The following is a 20,992-nucleotide window of genomic DNA, read 5'->3' on the forward strand; positions in this document are numbered from 1 at the left end:
TCTTGGTATTTCCTTCCATGTCTTCGGTTTCAATGCCATTACTGTATATATCACAAATGATGTCAGATTAACAAACTCTTACAAACTAATGAAACACGAAAATCTATACACCTTGGAATTGAAATTATGGAGAACAAACTTGTAGAAACATGTTGACGTGGTACATGGGATGGGATGGACGACTGCTTTGGTTGGTTATATGTGGCAAAGATAGAAAAACGGGCAGCATACCTTCATAACGGGCATCCAGTTCTTTGCCATCAATGTCCATGCTGCGCATTTGCTGCTGCAGGCATCTAGGGAGCTTCTTTATAGCTGGACAGCCTGTAATTTGGAGAAAGTAGAGAGCCCTGTATGCTTGTGGATCATTCGGCAGGGATGACAAGGTACTGCAGTTCTCAAGCCGAAGAGACTCCAACCATGGGGGGTGCTCTGCCGACAGGGACTCCAGAGATGTCAACCCACTGTTGCTAAGAATGCTCAGTACCTTGAGGGACGTCGGCAGACAGAGAATCCCCCCTGACATGCCAGGACACCACCATATTCTTAGAGATTGAAGACGAGGAGGAAGTGAATGCACTCGTGCTGCTGCTGCTGCTGCTGCTAATGGCTCTGTTACATTTATGGAGGTAGTCACTTCTGGTTTCTGGACCCCACCCAGCTGACATGATAGGACTTGAACAATACTACAGCGACAAATATGTATGGTCTTTAAGGACAGAGGAAGATGCAGAACCACTGGTAAACCTCCACAAAAAGATAAATCTAGATATTCTAGGCATGGACAAAAGTGATTCATGGGAGATGATGACAACTCTGATACAACTGTGCGCACGGTTATCTCAGTGCAAGAAGACCCTTCAACTAACTTTGGCAGGCATTGCTGCTTGCCCAATATGGACTCAAGCTTAAGGCACCTATCAATATCCATTCTCTTGAGAGACGGCGGGACGTTGAACATCTCCACCAAACTTGCGCAGTTTTGCAACACAAGAGACTCTAGACCTGGCAGGTGTTGAGTCTTTCCGGATGCTGATGGCTCAGGACGAGTTTCTGCATATCCAGTCAGATTTTCACAGTTTGTAATCACTAATCTCCTCAAGGATACCGAGCTTTGGAGCACTTCCTCTGGCCAGTGAACCAGCACATCGCATCTATCAATTTCCAACTCTTCAAGGTGTACAAAATAGTCCCACGGCTCTAGTGCGCCTGCTCCAAAGAATGAGTTGCAGCATCCTAACTCCAATACTGTAAGAGGGGATTTCTGGTTCCATTTCCCAGTGACGTCCACTGGTACAATTGATGTGCACTCGACCTCTGATGTTGTTTCTATGTTTTCTAGCCTCAGTGCCAGCTTGGTCAGTGAAGACAAATATCTGTCTACACAGTGAAAGATCTCTTGCTTGCCATCTTCAATTTCTAATACACTGAGTTTTGGTGCTTCAGGTAAATCTATCACCTCTGGACATTGCTGAATTGATAGTTTCTCAAGATGAGGAAACAATATCTCTTCTCCTTTGGCAGCAGCATCCCATCTCTGAAAACTATCCAAGTGTTTCAATTCGAGTACCTTTAGGGAAGGAAACGATGAGTGCACCAATCTATAGTCTCCACTGCATTCTTGAAGCAACTGTGCTTCAGGTAATGCTATCAGCTCTCCACATTTCCCAATAAACATCAGTTGTGCTTCAGGTAATGCTACCAACTTTCCACAATAGCTAATAAACAACTTCTCAAGCACAGGAAATATTATCTGTTTTCCTTGACTCTCATTTATTTCCCACCACCTCTCAAAATCCAATAGATGTTCAAGTGTAAGCTGCTTCAGTTTTGGAAAAGTGAAGGATGTACCGCATCTGAACAAATATTGCACTCTTTCACAATGAAAAAGATGGATTTTAACCATGTTTTGCAACATACCCATGCACTTTCCTCCATAATAATATATCCGAAGAACCTGCATCCTATCATGAGGTTCGAAATTGTCGAGCACCTTGCTGTCACAGACCTTAGCCCATCTTAATGTCAGTTTTTGTAAGATCCTTCTTATTTCCGAGGTTTGCCAATTTTGACTCTGCTTGTTGAACATTCTCTACATGACGTAGCTCTAGCTGACCACCAAGGTTCAAATTCTGCAGCTCTACAACATCGCTGCAATCAGGTCCAGTAACTGCTGCTACGAAACATGTAAGTGTCTGCAAGTCAGTGAGTTCTCCAAGTTCTGGAGGCATGCTCTTCAACTTCGAACATCCATGAGTGTAGAGGTGACGGAGGGAAGTCATATACTTCATTTGCCTCGGAAGTTGATCAAGATTGTCGCAGTTGGAAAGGTCCAGCACTTGCAAGTTATATAGAATACTTATATCTTCAGGAAGTGCTTTGATATTACTGTATGAGAGGTCAAGGTACCTCAGGTGATGCAGATACTTTGGTTTCAGTGGAAATGATTTTGTCTCTGGAGAAAGCTCCAAGGCATGCAAAGAGCTGTATTTTGATAGATGCTGCAATGAGCTCGAGACAATTTTATCGCATAGCAGTGTTTGGATAGCAGGGGATATTTTCTCCATAGAAACATTCAAAATATTTATTGTTTCTTCGCATGACAAAAATAAATGTCGAGTAGTATCTGCAAGCCACTCAGTTTGCCTTGCTTCCTTAGTTGCAACAACGCATTCCTTTTCCATAACAGATAATGCAATGTCATGCATAAGATCATGGATTTTACATGTAGTTCTGGAATAACACTCCGAGTCATCTTTACTTTCCTCTATGTCCAGAAAGAATGACCTTGAGGCAAGCTCGTCAAAAATATGTTTTCCAGTGATTTCAAGAGTATCTTCCTTGTGTTCTGGGATAAAGCCATTTGCGATCCATAGTTGGATCAGCTTCTCCACACCAATCTTGTAATCCTTGGGAAATATAGCACAGAAAGCAAAGCACTGCTTCATGTGTGATGGCAAATCATTGTAGCTAAGCTTTAGTATTGGCAAAATTCCAGTTTCCTCAGTACAAATGCTGCTTCTGGACGATACAGCTTTCCATTCATTCACACTGGTCTTGGTACTAAGTACAGAGCCCAGTGCAGTTGCAGCTAATGGAGAGCCTGAGCATCTCTTCACAATCTCATCAACCATCTCGAGTAATTCATTAGGCTTTTTTTTCTCCAAACTGAATGCTCTAGCTTCAATAATTTCCTTTATGAAGCAATCCTCCAGAACATTGAGATTGTAGGCTGTTGCACCCATAATTTCAGCAACTCGTTTATCACGAGTTGTTGTCAACACTGCACTACCCATGCCACCACGTTGAAGACAAACCTTCATCATTTCCCACTTATGGAACTCTTTATTGCTCCAGATATCATCCAATACAAGCAGATACCTTTGCCCGCTCAGCAATTTTTGAAGTCTATCAAGTGGTGGTTTCTCTGTATCATGATTCTTCTTGGGAGACGCTTCAACTATACTCTTAGCTAGGGTGTTCACATCAAATGTATCAGATACACAGACCCAGAGCAGCAGCTGGAAATGCCTCTGAATTGTAGGTTCATTGTAGATGAGCTGTGCTAATGTGGTCTTGCCAAGCCCCCCCATTCCAACGATGGGAACAACTGTGAGATCTGCATTGCTAACTTGACCAAGTAGTACATCAACAATCTGCTTCTTATCTCTATCTCTGGATCTGCTGATAATTTCTTGTGGGTCAATGATAACATAATCAGTCTGCCTCCACAATTTGGAGACCGATGGCTGCGGTTGGTACTTGAATCCAAAGACCTGCATCTCTGCTATGAGGACATCAATGGCCTGCAAAATCTGGCAAAGCCTGATACTCATTCTTTGACGGAACACAACACAGTTGTGAGTTGGGAAGAGTTTTATCACATTGAAGCCAAGCTTGCTGTAGTGCCCCTTCTTCCTGGCTTCACGGCGGAGTGCTTCGTACTTGAATTCGTCGAAGACTTCATTTGCCTCATAGGCCACTGTCTTGAGCTCCTGGAGCCAAGCTTTGGCCCCATCTCTATGCCCCGTCGCCTGCTCCTCGGCATCGGTCATGACATCAAGGATGGCCGGAAGCTTGCGCTTGAGAATCTTGTGCTCCTCCTCCATGCCCTCCATCACCTTGTACTGGTCCAGGAGGGAGCTGGACGCCTTGCTCATCAGCATGGACACCAGTGGCCGGATGGCCATGGCGGCCACCAGCTCCGCCATTGGAACGAACGCTCAGAAGGAACACACACGCACACGACACAGGGGAACACAAGGTAGAGTAGATCAGAATGGAGAAGAGAAAGGTGTGAGCAAGAGGTGTATACTGCTTGGCATCCAGAATATACAACAGTTGTGCACAGCTTGAGATCTGTTCTCGAACAAATCAAAAGTCAAATGTGTTAGCAGTAGCACTAATGACAGCAGAGATCAGTCAGCCATCCACACAATTAACGATGTGAGTTTAAGATTAATCAAATGGTTTGGCTACACCAAGGCACCGACAGCAATCTGAGACGATGTGCAGTTGAATTACAGAACCTCCACTTGTGGCTGTGGGTAACAAAATGGTTTTCTTTCAAGTATGTTGAATGCACCGACAGTATATATGTTGGAAATATGAGCAAATTACTACGAGATTTAATTCGAATAAACAGAATATAAATCATGACCACAGCAGCAGAGATTAAACTAATCATGCGAACTAGCATAGCAGATGAACATATCACATCTAGGGCACATACTAGAAACATGAATTCTACCACGATCTCGAACAGGAAGGATAGAATCACATATGGTGCAGCGGGTGCAGCACCGCCGGCGTTGATGTTGTCGCCCATGTCGTCGAGGATGAGGTTGCCGAGGTCGGGGAAGAAGTCATCGTTCGCGAAGTCGTCGCTGCCAGCAGTCGCGCGAGTGCGCTCCCCAAAAACCTGATCGCCCCTCTCCCGTACAGGATCACGAGAGGCGGGGTTCCGGAGGCCTGCTGTCCCTTCTCGCGGTGCATGCCGGAAGGAGGGATGGAGAAGACTAGCTTGGCGGCGTAATGATCTGCAACGGTGATGAGAAACCATACGAAGCGGCGGCTAGGGTAGACGTCTGCCTGACTATATATTGCGGGCCGGGTAGGTCGTGGGAGTAAACCCCACGTCCGAGTCATTACGATCCAAAAGAATCGGAAACGGTTCAGTAATTAACACGTCCGTTAATTATTAATTAATGACTCATTAATTTTCCCATGCAGCAAAAATATAGACAACGTGCATAGCTCTGTCCTCGGCTCGGCTCAATCCCGCAACCCGCGTCGCGTCGCGTCGGGACGAGGCGAGGCGAGGCGAGCGAGGAGGAGCAGCGCGCGTGTAGGTATCCTCTTCTCATGCTCATACAAGTGGTAGAAGAGCTCACCTTATAAAGAGGTGCAACTCTCTCTCAACTTCCAATGTGGGACTAAACTTTAGCCTCACTCACTCCACTCACATGTGTGTATGAATGGGCCAAGAGAATTTCAGAATTTTAGTTGGGCTTTGGGCCAAAGGCCTACTAGCAAAATTCCAACAATCCCCCACAAAGTCTCATTGGCACATCTCATCATTTAGTTCCAAAACATTGTTTTATATATCGGTGCTTAGTGGAGACTGTGAAGTTGAACTTCCACTTAGAAATTTATGCTACACTAAATCACAACTTGAATAGTGGACTATGCCTTGAACTACAAGTTTTATGTGAAACTAGTTTCACACAAATTCTTGACCGATACTGGGCTGTCGCAAGGCTTCCCCGCAGGTGGAGCGTATACGTCATACTCCAGGGCCTTTCATGAATTTATTAGAGAACACCCAATTCTCACAGACTGCGACGTTGACAGTCAAATTCATATAGGTGTGTTCCTCAGAAGATGTTCTGCAGGACAACATCTCTGCTTACCGAATAAGCCACTTGGAACACATTAAGATAATTATCAACCTGCCATGCAGATCAGGAGAGTATTGCATCTTTACGGAGTGGGATAATTAATATAGGGATACTCTCCTCCCAGCTGACCAACAGCTTGTCTCCCACTTCTACTTCACGGGATCTCCGATCACATAGAGTGGGTTACCACTATGGACAACTCATGCGGTGGGTCTCAAACCCATCTCCATCGATGCATTATCTATCACATTACGTGATAGACCCTTTGTGAAGGGATCTGCCAAGTTTTTCGACGTTTGGATATAATCCAACGTAATAACTCCGGAGTTCCTCAATTTTCTGACAGATTTTAGTCTCCTCTTCACATGCCTTGAGGACTTCATATTGTCCTTAGAACTGTTTATCTTGACGATCATAGTTTGATTATCACAGTTCATCAGGATAGGGGGTATTGGTTTTTCAACCATAGGTATGTCCATCAAGAGTTCACGAAGCCACTCTGCTTCAACAGTGGCAGTGCCTAATGCTGTGAGTTCTGCTTCCATAGTTGACCTCGTTAAGATGGTCTGCTTGCAAGACTTCCAGAAAACAGCACCACCACCAAGTGTAAAAACATAACCACTTGTGTCCTTAATCTCATCAGCATCAGATATCCAGTTTGAGTCACTATAACCCTCCAGTACCCTTGGATACCCGGTGTAGTGAATCCCATAGCTCGCGGTGCCTTTCAAATAGCGCATAACTCTCTCAAGCGCATGCCAATGATCATCTCCCGGTTTTGACACAAACCGACTCAGTTTGCTCACAGCAAAAGAGATGTCAGGCCTCGTGGCACTCGCCAAATACATAAGCGAGCCAATAATCTGAGAATACCTCAGTTGATCTCTAGCAATCCGTCGATTCTTTCGAAGCAACACACTAGCATCATATGGAGTTGGAGAAGGCGTGCAGTCGCTATACCCAAAACGACTCAAGACCTTTTCCACATAATGAGACTGAAGCAGTGTGATCCCACCATTCTCATCTCTCAACAGCTTGATGTTTAAGATAACATCAGCTACTCCTATATCCTTCATCTCAAAACAGCGAGATAAGAAATCCTTAACCTCCTTGATTAAATCAAGTTTGGTTCCAAAGATCAATATGTCATCGACATACAGACAAAGAATAACTCCTTCGCCCCCACCATAGCGATAGTACACGCACTTGTCACCATCGTTTACTACAAAGCCGGCAGCAGTTAATGTTCTTTCGAACTTCTCATGCCACTCCTTAGGAGCTTGTTTAAGGCCATATAAAGACTTTAATAACTTGCACACCTTTCCTTCCTAACCAGGTACTACAAAACCATCTGGCTGATCCATGTAAATTTCCTCCTTCAACTCTCCATTAAGGAAAGCCGTCTTAACGTCCATTTGATGAACGAGAAGACCATGTGAGGCAGCCAGTGATAGTAGCACCCGAATTGTGGTCAGTCTAGCCACGGGTGAGTAAGTATCAAAGAAGTCTTCACCTTCTTTCTGGGTATAACCCTTGGCCACAAGCCGTGCCTTGTACTTTTCAATCGTACCATCAGGTCTAAACTTCTTCTTGAACACCCACTTACATCCTACAGGTTTGCACCGATATGGACGGTCAGTGATCTTCCAGGTACCGTTAGCTAAGATGGAATCCATCTTGCTACGTACAGCTTCCTTCCAGTAGTCAGCATCAGGAGATGCATAGGCTTCTGAAATAGTCCTGGGTGTGTCATCCACGAGGTACACAATGAAATCATCACCAAAAGACTTTGCAGTCCTCTGTCTCTTACTCCTCACAGGAGTTCCATTGTTACCCTCAACAGGATTCTCAACGTGTTCCATCGCAATGGTGGGTTCAGTAATTACAGTGAATTCCTCACTAGATGGAGTAGGTATCTCCTGATTTGATGAACTCGACATATCCTTCATAGGAAATATGTCCTCAAAGAAAGTTGCATCATTTGATTCCATAATCGTACCAACATGCATGTCGGATACCTCAGATTTTATTATCAAAAATCTATAGCCGATGCTATGAAAAGCATAGCCCAGAAGAATACAATCCACGGTTTTTGGTCCAAGCTTGCGCTTCTTGGGAATTGGTATATTGACTTTCGCCAAACAAACCCAAGTACGTAGGTAAGAGAGTTTCAACCTTTTCCTTTCCCATTCCTCAAATGGAGTCATGGTCTTATGCTTTGTGGGAACTCGGTTTAGGACATGACACGCAGTCATTAGCGCCTCCCCCCACCATTCCTTGGATAGACCCGAAGTGTCTAACATGGTGTTAACCATATCAGTTAGAGTTCGATTCTTTCTTTCGGCTACCCCATTTGACTGGGGTGAGTAGGGAGGCGTCCTCTCATGGATTATACCATGTTCCGCACAAAACAGATCAAATTCATTGGAAAAATACTCTCCACCATGATCGGACCTAAGCCGTTTAATTTTTCGATCAAGTTGGTTCTCTGCTTCAGCTTTATAGTTTTTAAAGAAAGTCAAAGCCTCATCTTTTGATTTCAGAAGATACACATAACAATATCTAGTGGAGTCATCAATCAACGTCATGAAGTATCTCTTTCCACCTTTTGTCAACACGCCATTCATCTCACAAAGATCAGAATGTATAAGCTCTAGTGGCGTCAAGTCTCTTGCCTCTGCAGTCTTATGGGACTTGCGAGGTTGCTTAGCTTGCACACATACTTGGCACTTGGAGCCTTTGACAGTAGAGATTTTCGGAATTAAATTCATATTGGCTAACCGCGTCATGCAACCAAAGTTAATATGACAGAGTCGTGAATGCCAAATATCAGACTCATTATTGTGGCAAACATTATTAATAACTTTAGTGCAAATATCTGACAAAGATAGGCGGAACAAGCCTCCGCACTCATAGCCTTTTCCAACAAATTGTCCACACTTAGAAATTACAACTTTATTGGATTCGAAAACCAACTTAAAACCATCTCAACATAAACGGGAACCGCTAACGAGATTTTTATTAATGGACGGCACATGATGAACGTTCTTCAGACGCACAATCTTCCCCGAAGTAAACTTCAGATCGACCGTACCAACACCTCGAACGATGGCATGTGACCCGTTCCCCATCAGCACGGGTGAAGTCCCTGTTGCCTGGTAAGAAGAAAACATGGAGGCGTCAGCACAAACATGTACATTGGCACCGGTGTCAATTAACCAATCAGGGGATTGAAATACTGAAAGGATGGTAGGAAAAATACCGTACCCTGATTCCTTCATATCAGTACCACCGATGACAACATTAGCGGACTTGCCGCTCTTCTCATGTTCGCGCTCCTCAAAGCGGTTAGGACACTTTGGAGTCCAGTGATTAGGATCACAGCAGACATGGCAAAATCCCTTCCCCTTCTTATGAGAATTCTTCTTGAAGTTGGTAGAATGTGATGGCTTGTTCTTTGTATCAAACTTGCCTTTGCCCTGAGTTTTGTTCTTATTGTTTTTGTACTTGTTGGGCTGGAAGTTCTTCTTCTGTACCATGTGGGCACTAGAACCTCCTTCAGCAACTCGAGCACGTGTGTCCTTTGCTCTCGCCTTCTCTTCAACATCAAGAGTACCAATGAGATCCGCAACGGAAAACTCCTGTCTCTTGTGTTTCAGGGAAGTAGCAAAATTGTTCCACGAAGGTGGAAGCTTGGCAATGATGCCTCCGGCAACAAATTTGTCCGGTAACACACACTTGAAGTACTCAAGTTCTTTTGCGAGCGACTGTATCTCATGAGCCTGCTGTACAACAGGGCGCTCATCAGTCATCTTGTAGTCATAGAATTGCTCCATGACGTACAACTCGCTGCCGGCGTCCGAGGCACCAAACTTGGCCTCGAGCGCAGCCCACATGTCCTTGCCGTTGTCAAACGACATATACGAATCGACAATGGAATCATCAAGAACACTCGGAAGAGCGCCTTTAAAGAGGGTATCGATCTTCTCAAAAGCTTCCAGCTGTGCTGGATTAAGATCGCCCTCAGGCTTGCCCTTGGTGGCATCATAGCAGCCCATGGTCTGAAATCAGTAGACTGCTCTCGTGCGCCACCTCTTATATTGCGCTCCATTAAAGGCAGGCGGTTTCAGATGCGTAGCAAAACCACTCGGAGTAAATTGCCTATAATCAGGTTTTTGGATTGTTGGAAATATGAGCAAATTACTACGAGATTTAATCTGAATAAACAGAATATAAATCATGACCACAGCAGCAGAGATTAAACTAATCATGCGAACTAGCATAGCAGATGAACATATCACATCTAGGGCACATACTAGAAACATGAATTCTACCACGATCTCGAACGGGAAGGATAGAATCACATACGGTGCAGCGGGTGCAGCACCGCCGGCGTTGATGTTGTCGCCCATGTCGTCGAGGATGAGGTTGCCGAGGTCGGGGAAGAAGTCGTCGTTCGCGAAGTCGTCGCTGCCAGCAGTCGCGCGAGTGCACTCCCCAAAAATCTGATCGCCCCTCTCCCGTACAGGATCACGAGAGGCGGGGTTCCGGAGGCCTGCTGTCCCTTCTCGCGGTGCACGCCGGAAAGAGGGATGGAGAAGACTAGCTTGGCGGCGCAATGATCTGGAACGGTGATGAGAAACCATACGAAGCGGCGGCTAGGGTAGACGTCTGCCTGACTATATATTGCGGACCGGGTAGGTCGTGGGAGTAAACCCCACGTCCGAGTCATCACGATTCAAAAGAATCGAAAACGGTTCAGTAATTAACGCGTCCGTTAATTATTAATTAATGACTCATTAATTTTCCCATGCAGCAAAAATATAGACAACGTGCATAGCTCTGTCCTCAGCTCGGCTCAATCCCGCAACCCGCGTCGCGTCGCGTCGGGACGAGGCGAGGCGAGGCGAGCGAGGAGGAGCAGCGCGCGTGTAGGTATCCTCTTCTCATGCTCATACAAGTGGTAGAAGAGCTCACCTTATAAAGAGGTGCAACTCTCTCTCAACTTCCAATGTGGGACTAAACTTTAGCCTCACTCACTCCACTCACATGTGTGTATGAATGGGCCAAGAGAATTTCAGAATTTTAGTTCGGCTTTGGGCCAAAGGCCTACTAGCAAAATTCCAACAATATACACTATTCACGGCACGGCACAGCTTCTTTGCTATGGATAAGTATTGTGCCACCATTACAAATAAAATGTAACAAACTACAAATAAGAGTAAGTGCAAAGGGGAAATGGGAGGTCAGGATGTCAAGACGCGCTGCCATTACAGCAAGTGGGTGATAGATGTCAAATTATACAGGCTAGAACAAAAGCTAGATTAAATCTAACAAATCCAGAAAGCAGATTTGAGCAGAGTGGAGATTTGGGGGGCCAGTAAGGGGACAATGAATTGGCTAATAAGGATCCATACACAGTGTGCAACTAAACCAAGTGGGTATTACAGTGGATGCAGGTTCTAAAGTAATCACATTGGCTACGCCGAGGCACCGACAACCATATGGGACAATGCGCACTTGAATTACCAAACTTCCACTTGGTAAACGAAGAAGAAAGAGATTCATTTTTCCCAGGTGGACCAAAAACAGACTCTTCAGGACACAGCTTCTTTGCTATGAATTACAACAGATTGTGCTCTGCATACAAACAGTGTACAAAAAAGTGCAAGTGAAAAAAATGGAGGTCAGAACTCAGAATGCCAAGGAGGAGGGGAACGACTAGCTAGAACAAAAGCTAAAATGAATCAATCCTGACGAAATGCAGAAACAGATTTGATGAACGACTGAGATCTGGGGGCAGGCAGAGGAGGGGAACGACCGACCGAGTACCTACCTTGAGTAGTGGGCTTCGCGGGCTTAGGGGAGGCCAGTCCGGTGTCACAGGGCAGGAAGAAGCGGAAGTCGCTGTTGCTGTAGTTGCCCGCCGCCGCGCTGGCCCTGCTGATGCCGGTGGTCGCCGCCGCCATGGACGGAAGGACGGACGGCTGTACGGTGGAACTCGGGAGACTCGATGTGTCGGCGAGCGGCCGACACGCCAGCACGACGGGGTCCCGCCGGCAGGCCTTGGCGGTGGCGCGCGGCGGTGGGGGAGTGGCCTCGGTGTTGAGAGAGAGAGAGATCGGCAAAGTGTGGGCTGGGTTGGGTTGAACAGGTGTGGAGTGAAGGCCCATCTGAAAACATAACTCTACAGTCTCTTTCTTTTAGCTAAATATAAAGTTTTTTGCTGAAAAAGTAGAGCTAAATATAAAGTTATGCTAAAAAAACTAAATATAAAGGTCGGAAAGAGATGTTCATCTCTGCCGCTTGATTCAGCTTTAGTACTTTTTCCCTCCTATTTGGGTGTTTGTCCTCTCATCGGCTGGCTGGCATCGAGATCTACCCGGCCTTGGTAGTTTTTCTGGGACAAGGTGTGTCTCGTCATTTGTCTAGGCCAGGGATCAAAATCGTGAAGGATGGCGCACAGGGAAGTTCGCCTGCATCGGCCGACCAGATAATTCCGCTCCTCATATGGCTGGCTTTCTCGCTTCCTCCTATCCTCTCGCTTGATGTCCCTGGCTCCCAACACTTTTTTCTCGCCTTGCTAAAATTAGCTCGGCTCTTTTTAATGTACCACTCACTCAGGCCCGTATCTGAACAGGTGCAACCGGAGCAATGGCATAGGGCCCAACAAAATTGGGGGCCCCAAATTTTTTCAAAGTACTAGTACTATTATTTTCCTTAAAAAAACAGTACTATTGTTACTTAGGGGTTAATTGATTCTCAAAAATGGTCAATGAAAGTGTAACGAACCCTTAATCAGTACATTAGAAAGATGTTCGGATCGAACGATAGTAAAGTATATGTCATAGTACTGAAAATTTTATTTCTCAAGGTGCAATTCTTGAAAAACGTATGCAAACATAAGGACAATACATTTTTAGGCTTTTTCACCCATGGGATTTTGCACAGGGCCCCAAGTTTTGGAGGTACGGCCCTGACTCGCTTATGAAAAAATGACTAGTAGTTTTTTGGCTTTGAATATTTTAGTGAAATAAAAAAATTCAAAAAAGTAAAAATGTTTGTGATTTCAATTTTTTTTTGCAAACCTTTAAAAATATTTAGGTATTTGAAAAATTTCACAAATTTGATAAAACATTTAAGAATTTATAAACTGTTTGGGAATTTTAAAAAAATTAATGAATTCAAAAATGTTCGTATATTAATAGAAAGTTAGTGGAGAAAACTCCATGGATATGAAAAGTTCATTGATTTGAAGAAAATCATGAATTTGCCAAAAAAAATGCTCACGGATTCATGAAAAGTCTGCGCATCTTAAAAAGTTCATGGATCTGAAAAAAGTTTACTGATTTGGAAAATTCTTTGAACTAAAAAAACAAGAATTTGGAAAAAATGTGGGAGAATTTAAAAAATGTTTGTGGATTTTCAAAGGTGTTCACAAATTTTAAGAAAAGTTCTTTGTTTTAAAATCTATTGAAGATTAAAAAATGTGAATAAATTTGAAAAAAGTTCATGAATTCAATGTGTGTTCACAAAATTGAAAATGTGCAACATTATGAAGAAATGATAGGAAATTTAAATATGTTCATATGGCAAATGTTCACAAAGTTAAAAGAATGATAAATTAAAATGTTCATTCTAAGAAGAACCAAAAAATGCAAAAGAACCTGGACTCAATTAAATATAACAGAGAAATTAAAAAAAAACTGCTTCCCAAAACCGGTTGAAGGCTTTGTTCATTTTTTCGAAGAAACTGGATGGAGGTGCATGGAAGCACTGTATTGAGCAATGATTTTTGTGTGTGACATCATGCTTACGTCTTCCCATGGGCGTACGAGAGCTCCTATTTGATGGCATGTGCGATGGATACTCAGCGAACGCGCACCCTCCTCCGTGCAAGACTTGGGCCAGCACATGTGTGGGTGTGTGGCACCCCTTATTTGGTTTTACTTCTTTCATTGTTCTTTTTTTAATTTGATAACTGTTTGATAAACAATGATTGGGATTTCAAAAAAAGTTCTTAATTTTAAAAACGTTCCGTATATTCAAAAAATATTCATGAATTTTAAAAGTCTTCAGAGTTTAAAAAATGTTCATGAATTAAAAAAATGTTAACGAATTCAAGAAATGTTCACAAAATCCATAATATTTGTAAAAAGATAAAAAAAATCCTGAGTTTGGAGAATATTCCTGAGCTGATCTCTAGCTACCGCAACAGCTAAACCACGAAGGGTTGTGTTTGAGACCCCGACGCCAACGTGGATTTTATTAAAGCCCACAGATGGTGCCCTCAACCTCCCCCCTCCCCCCCCCCCCCCCCGGGTTGCTGCTAACTGTCTTGCCAGATTACCTACCACTCACCTTTTCTCCTTTATAATTTTCAGATTTGACAAAAAGCAGCCGATGAACAAATGTGTAGCATGAATGTCGATGCGAAAACTAGCAGATCTCGGGTATGGGGTCCCAAACTGGTGATCTAGAAACAATGGTGATAAACATGCAGATCTTCCAAACACGTCTTGAATTGTACGTCAAGACTTCAGGAGTCTTCATCTTCATTACACCGAGGGCCAGGGCACGCAAGGCCCATTCTTCAGTTACTGCTGGGTTATTAGCTCGGCCCATGAACAGTAGGCCGACGTGGTGAGCACCCCTTACTCCATGACACCGTCAATGAGGACTTTGTAATATGCCCTCATGAATAGCTTTTCGCCTGGCCGCCCATGTTTTCCAGGGAGTGACTGAAACTTTAACAAAGGCTCCCTGAGAAAGGTTTTTGATCATCGAGAACAACCATTGTTTTGTACTTGATTCGGTAGTCGCCCTAAGATGCCCAACTAGTTCTCCATCTATGAGTGCGCATATACATCTGGACATGGAGCATTCAAGCAAAGAATGTCGCCAAGACCTCGGCCCCGCATAAACTGCATGAGCTCGAATCTGACATATTCCTATGAGACCTGACATCTTCCGTAGGCAAGCAATGCTTCGACAGACGCCAAAGAAACATTCAAACTTTTGCTTGGACTTGAGTGTTCCAAAGCAGCTTCCATAACCCCGATTCACTATCAAAAGATGTTGACACAACTGTCTTCTCTAACCATGCCTCCCTTCTCTGTCTAGTACTAATCAACAATGAGATATTTGCGTTTGGTCGGAGGGAACTCATTGTACAAGAATGATACGAAGTTCCTGAGTGAGTATTTGAATGACAATAATTGTATTTGCAGACAGGTTAGCCTTGGTTAATCCAAATGTGAGGGTAGAGTCCTAGTATGTTAGCATCTCTCGCGAAAAAGAAATGTGAGAATGGCATATTTATTGAGCAGAGCTATTCAAGAAGCACTTCTTGCATTTTGAAAGTACCAAATGATTCTATCATGTCAACTAACATAACATGCAAGTTAAGCTCTTTTTTCTCCTTTTTTTGCAAAATAAGCTCTTTTCAATCATGTGGCTAGACTGCCGAATCATGTGGCCATTCGAGATTAATCTTGAATGGTCCATTTCACCTAAATTTAGCTAATAGTGGTGGTGGTAGACTGGTAGTACTAGTATCAAGTGGTGATAATGGTAGTAGTGGTGGTAGCAGCAGCGCCACCACCATCTATGTTCAGGTCTTAAATCTGATATATAATATGAAACGGGAAACAAAATATGGTAAAATATACAAGGATCACATCACAGACGTGTTGTAGTTCCTAATGAAATTACCCAGAAGTTATTCTTTGCGAGGTATATTCTATAACAAGGATAAAGAAAAAGGTACAACTTTCTTTTCTTTCTTTTTTTGGAAGGAAGAGAAGATACAACTTTATGACAATCACTTCGTCATGGATCCATGCCATAGGTAAAATTAACAAAGATCACATGATTGTGATTCCAAATGAAAATTACCGGCAAGTAAATCTTATGACAAAGAGTAGAAAAAAGATACAACTTGTCAACTTCTTTATTTGACAGGAAGAAGAGGAACAACTTTGCAGCATCCATACTGTAGGTAGATGGTATGGATACATACCAAGAGGCCTAGCCAGACTTATTTGCCTTTCTGTTTGATATTCTTCACACGCAGGTGGCGGCGCACGTGCTGTTGCAGTCGCTCGTGCACTGCTTACCGGTTTGCCTCATGCAGTCCGCACACGAAGAACTGCCAGAGCAAGACCCTACACATGATCGGGTCACGTTGCCATCACAATCGCAGGCCCCGGCCTTGCACCTGGCCCTGCAGTCGCGGATCGCGGCGGACCGGCAGTCCTCACAGCTGGGGACGCCGCAGTACTGGCTGCACTTGGGGGGAACGGAGACTCTGCACATCTCCGTGCAATGCGGGCCACAATCGCTGCACCGCTTCGCCGGTGCCGGAGCCACTACTAGTTCTTCTTGGCCCAGCGACGGATAGCGCCCCAAGGAAGGCAGGACCAGCATGGTGAGGACAGCGGCGATGGTGGCCGCTTTGAGGGCATTAGCGAGAGTGGGTGAACCAACAGGAGCCATGTTGGAGAAGAATGTATCAAGATCAATAATAAGCGTAAGCGGTGTGCATATAAAAACGCATAGCGATTGTTATTTATAAGCACCCAGGGACCCTAGAGGAAGCAGCCGCGCACCTTCATCTGTCGGCTATAAACATATATACTATACGGATTCATTCATGCTACCAAACTGATCACATGTTGAGATCTACACCATGCACGTTGCTCCATGTGTACATGTCTTGTGATTATTATTTTTCGTTTTGAGATTCGTATTAGTGCCGTAGTGCTGGTTGTGTTGTGTTTCACCAGGACAGGGGAAGGAGCTTGCTTGCTTCTCTTCTTACGTCTTAATTAGTGGCCACCGACGTAATAAGAAGCACATACATATATGCATTGCTCACAAATATAAATAGCGAGATATGTATACACTCATGTACTCGTGTCACAACCACTAGCGTGTAGACAACACATGTGCCACCAACAGACTCAATAGTTATGACAATTATGCTCGGATGTTTAATGGCCCAGATTTGGTGTGTGCGGCTGTAAATGCTCTAAGGATGAAGGACCGATAACAAACAAATGACAGACACATGGGAGCTTTGGGGTAATTAGACATCACTATACGTCTGACCAAACAAAGATGTCAGCGCTCAGTTGCTCCATCATGTACGGGGTGCTTGCAATAGGTGATGCAAGGGGGCCTCCTCCTCGCCGTAGTCATGGACCTCCTCCTCACCTACGCCATGGAAATGCACGGCAACAACTTCGGCCTTCATGGCCGGGATGCGGCCAGCCTGCAATTCTTCGGCCACTTTAGTCATCAAGGAGACTAGAGCCTCTGCTGGTCGTCCGTGTGGACGAGTATCCATTTCGCCTGACAAACCACCGGAAGGAGAGGAGCCAACTCCCGCTCCATTGCTTGGTGAACCTCCTCAATACTCTGATTGTCGGGGTGTGGACTCTGATAAGAGAGGAGCATGAGAAGAAGCATAACCATGATCTTAGTAGCCATGCCTGCTTTGCAAATGTGTGGTAGTTCCTCCAATATCTCAATGGACAAATCTCAGTTGCATAACAAAGTTTAGTAGCACAAACATGATTCAGACATCTATCGTCTAGAGCAAAACTCTTACAACATAGCTATGCTCTCCACTGTGTATGAAGCCTTAAATAGGGCCCTTCATCTAGTCCTTGTCATCATCACACAAGTAACTTGTTGCTCTAACCGTCACCCATCAGTATCGTATGAAGTCATTTCCAAATTCCAGGCACTTGAAGAAAAACTTATTTCCATGTTCCAATACAAACAGCTAACTATTCCCTCTTGTTTGCATTCATATCGACACAACTAGTTAATCAAACTTACAGTTAGTACTGTGTCTAATTGTATATATCTAGTAGTTGATCACCACTACTTCTATTTATTTTAACGTGCACACATGTCAACTCGCCACAAATGCCACATAATGAAAGGACCACCTCAACATGCATGAGAAACATTTTTTCACTATTAGTTGAATCCTACTTGAAAATGACAAACGGAGACCGAGCTCAATGGAGGCCTTTATTTAAAAACTTCAAAATTCAAAGTTTTCAGTTTTCAAAATTTATGAAAATAAATACACATATACCTAGATACATAATGTACATGTGTGTAAATTTTCAGGTCGAAATACATTAAAATGTGAGCTACACAAAAAAGACTAATCTGGGGCTTTTAGCATATATATGTACTGTTCATCTTCAAAGTCCATCAGTTTCCTTTTTTTTGAGATCGCAATTCAAGGTATTTCATCCTGAAATTTCTCACACATACACTTTACAACCTTGCATACATGTGTATTTGGTTTTAGATATTTTTGAAACAAAAATGTATGAATTTTGAATTTTTCAAAATAAAGGGCTCCATGGAGCTCGGTATCCAAAATGCCCTAGTCAACTATACTACTCTATTTATCTCAACATGTACACATCTTATCTCACCACAATGTCACCTTATCAAGGGACCACCACAACATGAATGGGAAACGTTTTTCATTATATTATGTCTCTCATTTTATTCATAAATATTTTTCAAATATGCAATGATCAAATACAGTATATAATATTAATTTTATTTTTAATTTACATAGTAATTTTCAAATACCCATGTTTTATAAACCAAATTATATTGAAATATGCTGCAACCGACTCCGAAGCAATGCGCAGTGTATCGTATAGTTTAATTTACCCCTCATATATATATATATATATATATATATATATATATATATATATATATATATATATATAATAAAGCAAGTATTGCTTCTGGTCGTTCGTCTGAAAATTACCCTCGGATTGTTATATATTACCCACTATGCCACCCATAAGTGAAAACGCTTCGGTTTATTTTTTTCAAAGTCACCGTCATGCTCAGATTTTTTATATATATACCACACACGCTAGCGACGTGGTGGCCCCAGGTTGCACCATTTTTCCCCAACCCTTTTTCGCCCACGCACTTCCTCCCCCCACGTACGTCTTCTTGGGCCGGGCCGCGGGGCGTGGCGGCCCAATTTTTTTCCAATTCATTTTTTGTCTTTTCTTTTCTTATTTATGTTTTTATTTTTCTTTAAATTAATTCGAGATCTATATATTTCAAAAAGCTGGGACTTTTGAAAAAAAATCGTTTGAGAAATCATAAAATGTTTATGAATTTAAAAAATAATCAAAAAATCATAAAGTTTCGTGGTTTCAATTTTTTTGGTGATTTTAATAAAATTTTGGCAAATTATAAAAAAATCAAAATTTGGAAAAAATGTCGGGAAACTAAATCATGTTCTGGATTTCGAAAAAGGATTTTGTATTCAAAACATATTTGTGAATCTAATAAATATCCATGAAATTTTGGAAAATACTCAAAAAATCAATTTTTTTGTGAGTTTCAATTTTTTGCCCTAATTTTAGAAAATCATCGATTCAAAAAATGTTCATGAATCCGAAAAGTACTCATGTATTTGGTAAATGTTCATCTAAAGAAAAAAAAATTTGTGAATTTTAAAAAATGCCCAATTTTTTAAAAATGTTTGTCGATTCAAGAAGCTATTCACTGTTTCAAAAGTCTTTTATGTTTAGTTTTTGATTAGTTTTTGGAAAGTCTTTATATATCTAGGCATTGGGAGTAGGTCGTGTTAGATGAGATTTATTTTTAAAGTTTTAAACATTTTCTTGCGCTACACAATGACAAGTGTGCCATGCGGTGGCAAGCTCATTGCCTTGGGATTTATCATGTCGAATGCATTGCGATCACGTGGACATCATGTCCATCATCAGCAAGGGTCGGAAGAAAAATAATGGCAAAATGATGAGCCACCGTGTTAAAATAGAGAACGCTCACATATCGGGGTATTGAGTCATACTTGTTTGGTCAGCGTGCAATTTTCTTATCTACCGTTGCAACGCACGAGCATGTTTCCTAGTTAGAGCATCTGCAGCCGCGCCCCCAACAGCCCCCCCCCCTCCCGCGATTTTTTAGCGCCGGCGCCCAAAAATCGGCCCAGTCGCGCACCCCAGGAGCTCGTTTTTCGTCGGTTTGGGCCAAAACTGACGCCGGCGGATCCAGGCCGAACCCGGCGCACTGGGGGCGCCCGGGGGCGCCGGGGCAAGCGATTTTGGTGCGAACTAACTGCGGGCCCGCCGAGTCAGCGACACTCGCCTCATCGTCCTCACAACCCTCGGTTTCCTGCGGGGAATTGACGGCAAGGTTGCCCGCCAGTCAGGCTTCCATTGATTCCTCACGGGCGGCGTGGCGACGCCCCCTTCCCGCCACGCGTATACACGGTGCCCACCCCCCGGTCGCTATAAAAGCAACGCCCCCCCTCGCCTGTGGCCACACCCGTCCACAGCCACAGCTGCCGTGCTCTGCCTCCTCCGCCGTGCTCTGTCTCTGTCTCTCTCTCTCTCCCCATGCGCAGCCGCCGCCGACGCTTTCTCCCTCCCCCCCTCTATCCAGACGATGGGCGAGCGATTCCCCGGCGATGGGGCGGCGGCCAATGGCTTCGGCCGCCGCATGCTGCACGACTGGGAAGCCCACCTGCTGTTCGAGGCCAACATCCCGGCGCCTTCAGACATGCACTCAGGGCCGCGGGGGTGGAGGCTCAGCATCGGCGGTGTCCCCATTCCTCCGCTGCCTGAAGTCTTCGCGCGCGCCGACTACTTCGCTGACGAGGTCGACCGCGTGCGGGCCTCGCTGACGGAGGAGCAGCGGGCCCTGCCGCAGTACGCCGCCGGCAACCACGAGGCATGGGCGGCGTACTTCCAGCACCGGCAGGCGCAGCGGCTGGCCTCCACCAACGGGGCGCCGGTGGTGCGGGGCACCAAGAACAGCGAGGGGCACCCCCGGCCGCACGCTCCACGTTGTCCTCCGGTACCTTGAGGGTGGCAACGACCCGCCGCTGACATACCCTGCCGCGGCCACCGCCCCGGTCCTTCGCCGGAGCGCCGGGCAATGGATGCCCAGGAGGTTCGGCTCCTCCTCGTCTTCCTCCTCCCGCTCCTCCGCCCACTCCTCCTCCCACTCCTCCAGCTCGCCGGCGGTGTTCGGCGTCAAGGCCGAGCCCGCAGCGGAGA

The 20,992-nt window shown here is 44.4% G+C and overlaps 1 pseudogene; it reads right to left on the reverse strand.

Moving 5' to 3' along the window:
• Window positions 1-815: 815 nt before the first annotated feature.
• On the reverse strand, window positions 816-4,280 carry LOC147988264 (disease resistance protein RGA2-like; annotated as a pseudogene).
• Between the last annotated feature and the right edge of the window lie 16,712 nt (window positions 4,281-20,992).

Source organism: Triticum urartu, chromosome 1A (assembly GCF_056163025.1).
Source record: "Triticum urartu cultivar PI428250 chromosome 1A, HENAU_Tu73, whole genome shotgun sequence".
NCBI lineage: Eukaryota > Viridiplantae > Streptophyta > Magnoliopsida > Poales > Poaceae > Triticum > Triticum urartu.